This window comes from Uranotaenia lowii, chromosome 1 (genome assembly GCF_029784155.1).
Source record: "Uranotaenia lowii strain MFRU-FL chromosome 1, ASM2978415v1, whole genome shotgun sequence".
NCBI classification, from domain to species: domain Eukaryota; kingdom Metazoa; phylum Arthropoda; class Insecta; order Diptera; family Culicidae; genus Uranotaenia; species Uranotaenia lowii.
Window position 1 is genome coordinate 85,110,028 of NC_073691.1, and position 8,699 is coordinate 85,118,726.

Genomic DNA, 8,699 nt, shown 5'->3' on the forward strand with positions numbered 1-8,699 from the left:
GTGATTCTTCAATTTTATTCAAAGAGCTAGCATTACTGTTAAGATTAAATAATCTTAGCTTCCACGATTTCCAACCCACTATATTATTCAAATCATCTCTTAAATTCATTGTATTAAATAAAATTTTACAGTTTTTTGGAAATAAATTTATTTAATGGATGAATATAGTCTAAAACTGTGATAAATTTGGAATTTTTCTAAAAAAATGCATTTTAATCTTTTTGTCGATCTTACATGTACAAAAATTATCAGTATTGTTGGCAAAAGTGGAATGCAGATTATCGATAGCAAACTAGCCTGCAGCGCGCCAGATTCATCATATTTTGTTCATCCCTTACTTATTTTTATTATTCTACTGTACACTGAAGGTCTCTTTATTATCAAATAGAACCAAAATGAAGCATTTATGTTACAGTAAAACAATCATAACTTCTACAATTGTATACTAATTATGGCAAAAAGTATAGAAATCATTGATTTTAATAAACCATAGAAATCCATAAAAACAAAAAAAAAAAACTTAAACGCATAAATCTGGTCCAAAACCGTCGATAAAATTTTGAAATTTCTCTAGAAAAAAAAATCGTTTTTCATCGTTTTGTTGATCATGAATATGAAAATATCAGCAGTACTTCAATTCTTAAGCAAAAATTAAGTTCAAATGATAAATAAAAAATTTATTCACCATCAATATGAGAAAAAGAAATTTAAAATAGATGTAAAGTAGCGGAAGATAAGCGGATTTCAATGCAAGTACTTTAACTTTCAACTAAATTTTATTGAAAACTGGTCTTCTTGGATATGTTTAAATTTAATCTTTATCTTTTAATTTATTTTAAAAATGTGGTAAACGAATGACATCATCAAAAATTAATTTTTTTGTTTTCTAAAGTGCGTACCCATATGCATCAGAGCCTGCAAATATTGTGGAAATATTTCAAAAAACAATTTAAAAAAAAAGAAAAGATTTTTAATATTTTGCTGGAAACCAATCAAATGGTGTTGGACTGTTCTTATTCATGTATCATAACATATTTTTAACCAGAATTAGTTCTCCAAGATACACACATATAAATATAAATTCATGTTACATTTGGATAACACCAATAATAACAATGATTTTCCAAATAATAAAATTTAATATAAAATGTTCATATAAAAAAAATCACTTATCTTTCCAGGCGTTGACATTTTTTATTGTTTCAGAATGACAAAATATTTCAGTAAAAATAAAAAAAATAAGTTTTCCATGAAAAAAGTTACTATTCCATTGCACTGGAATAAATTTACAGGTAATAATTTCTAAATATGGACTACAAATCTTCAAAAAAACAAAACGTATGAGGACGCACCGACCAAATATTTTAATTTTGCCTGAAAATGATTCAGAAAAGGCTAAATTTTTCATTTCTGAAAAAATTAGAGTTACTGTATTTTTTCTTTTAAACATCTTCCATAGAAGCACCGTGCACAAATATTTCTAGTCGTACATAGAACAATAATTTGAAATTTTCATTTATGGACCCAATAATTTTTTTGAGAAAATCATTAAGCTTGGTAAACATGCATTAATTAGAAATCACTTTATGATCAACTTGAAAATAGATGTTGGCTTCTTTCAGGACTTTTCAAGAAATCATTCAGAATTAGTCACAATCAACCGACGTTTCTGGTACTGGCGCTTACAACAACTCTGGATATCGGTTAATAAATAAAACCAATTTGCTGTCATGCTTATAGAAATTCCTCAAAGAGTGAGGTGCAAGCTTTGTCCTTTTCGCACGGCCGAAGTTTATACTCAATTCAAGCTTATTTTTAAGCAGCTAATGAATTCTTATGCACGCGTAAAAATGGTAATGTCAATGTTAAGAAATGAGCTAGGAATCAAGTAGAAAAAAATTACATCAAGGCTTCATATCGCCACCACGTGCATTGAATATATGCTTGGTTGAGAAATATGCACCTAAATATTCCCACTGATTAGTATGCTATGCCATGGTTACTATCCACCCAAAGGAAAAAAAATCTTGAGAAAATGGATGCCATGATGACTTTAATTTGTTTCGAAAAACTACAAATTTTGTATGGGAGCCCTCCCTCCCTTAAGTCGGAACGGTTTGAAATTATTATAGAAACCATCTCCGGCCCCAAAAACCATCACATGCCAAGTTTCACCATGATCGGTTGAGAAGTTTCCGAGTCTATAGGGAACAGAAAGACAGACACATATTCATTTATATATACATATGTAGACAAATACAACAAATCTTTAATTCGGCTCTTTCAAACTCTGACATTTTGAAGAATTTGAAGATTTTAGCTCTTACGACTCTAAAGGTTGCCGACCACTGAGCTGGTAGAATTTTTGTAGTATTTTTCACCCCTGAATGTATGCATCACTCTTTTGCTTTTTCTTTAAAAACATTTTTGACAGAAAAATGTAAAATTTTATTCGAACGAAACCTAATATTGCTGCAATTGGTGCTTTATGCGTTATGACATCACAAATATATCAATAACTATAAATTCTCAAACGTTTTCATTTGATTTTTACTTAAAAACCAAGTTTGTTGAAACTTAGATACCCCTTTTTCTAAGTAGGGTGAAAATCGCATGTTTTTGTAAATTTAAAAATAACTGGTGAAACCAATATTTTTTCAGACTACGCCAATTTGATCTCCCATCTTAAAACTTTTGATGTATAAGCGGTATGGTTATCTGTGGACTTTAAGTTTTTAGAAGTCATCGAAGTTAAAATTTGTTGCATGATGCCCCAGTTGACGGTAACCCACAGTACTTTTTTTTATAGTAAACCGGGGTAGCATTGATCAACCTGAAATTTTTCCACATAATCATCAATAACTAAGTCTAAAGTTAAAATACCTCAAAACTTTTTTTTTTTGAGTTTCAAATCAGGAAAAACTTGGTTTGTTTTTGAAAATATCAAATGTAAGTAAGAATATAAATTCAAAATCTTGAAATATCTATTTTTTCGAAGGCTCGCAAAGAAACACCCTTCCTGATGAAATCAAAGCATTTAGAAGCAAATAGGTTGATTTATGTGAGATGGGGTAGTTTTTACTGTAGTTTGAGGTAAATTTTATCAAATGGTAAAGTTTGAAGGAAAAAATAAAAGGACAATAGTGCGGGGCCTAGGGAGTGGAATTTTTTTTTGTTTCGATTATAGTCGTTTTACCATCTTTATGGCATTCGCGACTTTATCATCGTTGCAGTTGGCGGAACGTTATTGAAAAACTTATCCGGTATAACTGTGTTCAATGTTTACTCTTGGGCTCGAACTCGCGGACATTGGCTCAGGAGACAACAGACTTGCCAACTGAGCTATATCACAAGCCCACTCTAGGGAATGGAATGAAAACAGAATTTCATTTGTTTTTGTAGTTAAAATTTTATTACTAATGTTAAAAAATTCAGCCCCTAAATTTATGCAACATCATTGTCCATCTTTCGATTTTATTTGTTGTTCGACCTTAACACATCCCGCATAATCAATAACCGTACAACGTATCGTCAGTATTATACTGATCTGATAACGGTAATCGTTGCTGTCCGTAGCTTCACTAATCGTGTGTCCGAAATCTTGTGTATTCGCTTAAGAATAAACAAAATGATTTCCAAAAGATACGGTTAATGGTTGAAAAAAATAACACGCATCTGATAGCATTGCGTCTTTACTATACAGAAGAAGTGTCTTGGATGAAGAAATTATTGCGTCACTTCAAAACTTCTAAAAAAATCCGAAAAGAAAAACCTATTTCTTTACGAAATACCCGAATCGCTCGACTCACAGCGGAAGTGACTGCATGCCCCCGCTGGCACCGAATGTTGAGCTACGATTTCTTGGTAAGTAGTGAATTTGTTTATATTTTTTTGTATTTATTTTTATTTTGTTTAAGGTCAGATCAAAGCCAGAAAGTCAGAAAAAAAAAACTGTTCTCTCACTGGAAGCCCCAAACCGTAGGCGTTACGGAAGGCATTCCTGAACGATCCGCTAGATCACACAGTGCTCTGGTGCACCTAGAATTTCCGGCCACATGTGCGGAAAAATACCTCTTCATATGCTCCAAATGAAAATGGAAACTCTTCCCTACGCCCATGAAAAAAGTTGCGGAGCTGTTCGCGGGGCTGCTGAAAATTTTCTGCTCAAACTGCTGGAGCGAGATTTGAACCTTCAAACTAGCAACGGGAAAGTCACCCTCGATGAATCAGAAGAGACCTTCCGCCTTGTAAACCGGATATGAAAGCCAATGACGCGAACAGTCATCAACAACACAAACTTAAAATAGAACAAAATAGTATCTAGGTAAGGATGCTTTTTGTCTATAGTAAAATTTATTTCCAACTGATAATGACGATACTATTGTTTTCCAGGAAACATTCGGTGACCAAACATACTTCAACCGGATGTGGAATAATATCGTTGAGGGTGAAAGTCGAAAATTGTTTGATTCAAGCAGCGTTTCAATTTTTGTCCTAAGTAAGTTCTCATACGGGAACCAAGAAGCAAGAATCGGAAGTGTGACGAAGATTACAACATCATCCGCTGTCATTATCCAATTTCATCGAGGCAAAACACAACCGACAGAAGTACTTAGGAGGAAGACAATCGCGGACTCTATGACCCATAGGTGGAAAAACATGGAATGTGTACCGGCCTAAAGCACCATGCACCAATAAGTTTTCCGAATTTGTCTATACCTCTCCCCCGCATGGAGCAGTATTGTACAATGATGATTCCCATTATCTTTTTCCCAAGACACCCAAAAGATTGTCTTTATAGTTATGGATTATTAATGTACGATTTATCTGATATTTTTTCCGTGCAATGGAATCGTTTGGACGCACTTAACGATACAGTGAACAGGTCGTTAAGTAGAGTAACCATTCGATTTTTTTGCTTTTTTCTACTCAATTCATAATCAAAACCATACGTGTTATCTTTAGTTTATCTTTCACTTTAAAGATTTCTGATGGTACAACGTATCTTCTGAGAATTGTTTAGCGATAAAATACGTGTTATCTTCAGTTTATCATCAATTTTAAACAATTCGGACGATACTGTGTATCCTCAAACAAAGATAATACTGTAATAAGACATTTTGTATGTATGTATAATACTAAAGATTTGTTTTTATTTATCAATTTTATTTCTATTGAAACTTTTTCAGTTTTACATGCCACTATTTGACACTATTTATAAATTAAAATAAGATTTTCCCTCAAAACCTCACCAATATTCAGCACCTTTGCCTACAATGATAAATGTAAAAGTTTCGTGACGAATTACAAAAAATCGTTGTACATACTTCTTACTACAAAAAAAAAATCCAAATTAGATTCCAATTTTAAGGTGGCTGGACTAAAGAACTGATAGAGTTTTGACCTTCGTTCTTTTAGGATTATGTTACTCTGCCTTGGTAGGACGCTTTCATGCATAAATGGCTGCTTCGCATTCTTGTTGTTCGAACTTCGAAGACCGCAAGTGTATCGAAAAGAGGGCAGTTTTTGTCCATTGAAGTTCAAATCCAATTTTAATTGATAATGTATATTTCTGGAAATGTAAAAAGTGTAGTATGAAATCTCTCATGTTTTCATTACAAATATATATATAATTTTTATAATTATTGTAAATTATTCTTTTTTTAAATAATACTGAGACCTTTGAATCAGTTTCTCGATTTAGAATCCTGGGAAGAACATCTGATTTTTTGTTTAAATTCAGATTTTTAATTGCAAGTTAACCAGTTTCTTTTTTTTTAATTTGATTGACTTTTGCATTCTTAACCGATTTCCTTCCATCAACAATTTTGCATAGTTACTATTCACTATTGCATAACAAAATATTATATTATAGACACTTATCATAGTATTTATAAAATTAAAAAACTCGTGAAATTTTTATAATAACTATTTTAATTGCACTTAAAGCACAGAGAACTTAAAGTTTTGATAGACGTTTGAGTAGTTTATTCTGATTCTACTTCCGAGTTTTAATTGATATAGTGTCTATAGTTAAAATTTTAATTTAAATGAAAATATTTTAATCTTGTTTTCAGTTCGTATTCTGATTCCAATAACATAAACTTCATGTATAAAATATTGCGTTTACCTTGATGTTTATCCGTATATTATACGCTTTCGAGATCCCTCAGCGTATTTGGTGTATCTAACGTGCAACATCTTCATGGGATGAAGAATGAGCCAAAGGCAAGGCTAGCAGGCACAGGGAAGCTGGGTAACAATCGATTTGAACAGCTCCACGATAGCCGCTTCTTCCTTGTACTGTTCCCGTCTAACGAAATCAAACCTGTCTCTAGATTCCTAAACCATTGCATCTTCAGCTGCAGTAATGAATTTTTCACCTTTAGAGCGAGCCAGTGCCAATAGCCAGATGGTACAGGTGATTGTTACCCTAAAATGAAAAAAATAAAACTATAATTAGGAAGCATACACATTATTCTACACACAAAAATTACACATGAATAGATGGAGAATATCCGGAACAATCTTTCGAGTGAACATGCTACCGGAACTGGAACCTGTGCTGCGAGTCGGAAGCCATTGGGTTTTTACTGTGGCCCCTTCGGCCCTGCGTACGGGGTTGCAAAAAGTGTTTCGTGGGGCTTTTTATTCCCATTTAGTTTTGAATCATCTGGAGCATTTTTGTCTTCAATAGAAGATCTAATTAGGCAATCCTTAAATTGAAGAGATACGTTCATTTAACCAGACATAACCCAAGTACCCATTTGTAAATCTACATCTACCTAATAAAAGAAGATACCGAAAATTTAAACCGCCGACTGCTTGAATCCACGAGCAGCATAATCTTGCGTTCCGGAAAGCTGAAGAAAGTTGGGATAGAATTCATTACCGGGGAAAACGGCTTTGCGAGAGTGTATCACTTGCCAGTCACCCTTGCGGGTCCTATCATGTTGATTGTACTTGAAATAGTAAGCTCCGGCATAGATGAAAAACGCAATCAATCCAGCTTTTCCTAGCTTTCCAATATTCCGGCACATGCCGCGGCTCATTGGGCGACAGTTGCTGATCCTTGAGCCACTGAGCACGCCAGGCCCATTCCTCCGGTGTCATCGCGAGGATACGTTCCCGTTCGCGGACCATGCGGCCCGTAATAGTCATCGCCGCTGGAATTGGAGGATGCCATCGTCGGTGCGTGTCCGGAATCCCGCCCCGGAAAAGAGCTGAAATCAGTTTTTTTTAGTAACTCCTAAATTTAAACTAATGTTGGATGTCCATCTTACCTCGAAAATATTCTCCACCTCTCCAGAGGGATGACGGCACTGGAAAGTTTAGAATTGAACAGATTCTAACGAATATCATCTTCCGGTTTGTGTATACTGTAGCCCACCTACAGCCGGAGATCGCGCTGTGCTTGCAAAGTATCTGAAATATAATAGAAACATGTGAAAACATTTAAAAATTGGAAATTAGACAAGTTTCCGCGAAAGGAAAAATATTTTAATCGCGGAAGAATATAGAAGAAGTTGGATCAGCGGATTTCGTTCCTTTCGTGGGAAATCAGTACTTACCACCATAGTATGAATATTTGCTGTTTTCAATACTGCTTCCTTCTGTTGACACTATTTAACTGGAATGTTAAAATTTCTAGAGGAAACGTCTTTTCATTTCAACCGATGTTGTGCAAGAGCCAACTAGAGCACGCCATTTTATACTTTGTTTGTGAATGATGCAATCACAGCAAAGACACAAATCGGATTCCACGAATTCGTTTTCAAGACCACAAACTGTATCTTCCAGTTATAATTTCCGTTTCATATATAGCGGAGGCGCATCAAGAACGGAAACTTTATGAAAAAAAGATTGTTGGAGGACGATAAAACGTATAGTCACTATTACGGTGATCACCATTAAATGATATTGAAGATTCAGTGTATGATATTCAGTTATGCGGGCCGACACCATAGAAGAATCAGAAGTAGCGGCACACGGAATTTGATAAAATGTTTATTTCGAAAAGTGTACAACTAAGCTTAAACTTATTTTATGAAAAATAAACGATTTTAAAGCTAATTTTGATTATAAATTTTAGTCATTTTATCAACACTACACGATATGCTGTATCGTTGTTTTTCTTATGAGACGATCATATAGTAAAGATTCCACGTATGATACAACTCGCTTTAGAGCGATTAGAAAAAGGCAAAAAATGAATCGTTTATTTACTTAACAACCCGTTCCCTGTATCGTATTCGTGTCTAAACGATTCCATTTCATGAAAAAACGATTAATATAATCGTTCATTAATAATCCAAAAACGATAAAGAGAATCATTTGTGTGCCTTGGGAAGAAGATAATGGGGATCGTTATTGTATGATACTGCTCCATGCGGGATTAAGAACCGCGTTGTTGTTTTTATGGACCGCGAAGAAATCTAAACCAAGAAACACCGAAATTCAGCATTCTTTATCTCAGAATTCACTGGACCAATAGTTACAAATTTAGTATCTTTGAGCCACCGAAAGTGTTGTGTTCAATTTTGTAGAGCTTCATGATTAACTTTATTTTACTTGAATTATGTCTCTAAGAGTAACTCATTCGAAAAAATGAAAGAACGATAATTTTCATACTTGGTCCGCGATTTGTTAACAAACAGCGTTTTCGATTAGGTATAAACAGTGGCAATCTAGTTCTCCTC

General features: G+C 34.0%; 1 pseudogene; it reads right to left on the reverse strand.

Moving 5' to 3' along the window:
- Positions 1 to 6,642: 6,642 nt before the first annotated feature.
- Positions 6,643 to 7,697, reverse strand: LOC129738622 (uncharacterized; annotated as a pseudogene).
- Between the last annotated feature and the right edge of the window lie 1,002 nt (positions 7,698 to 8,699).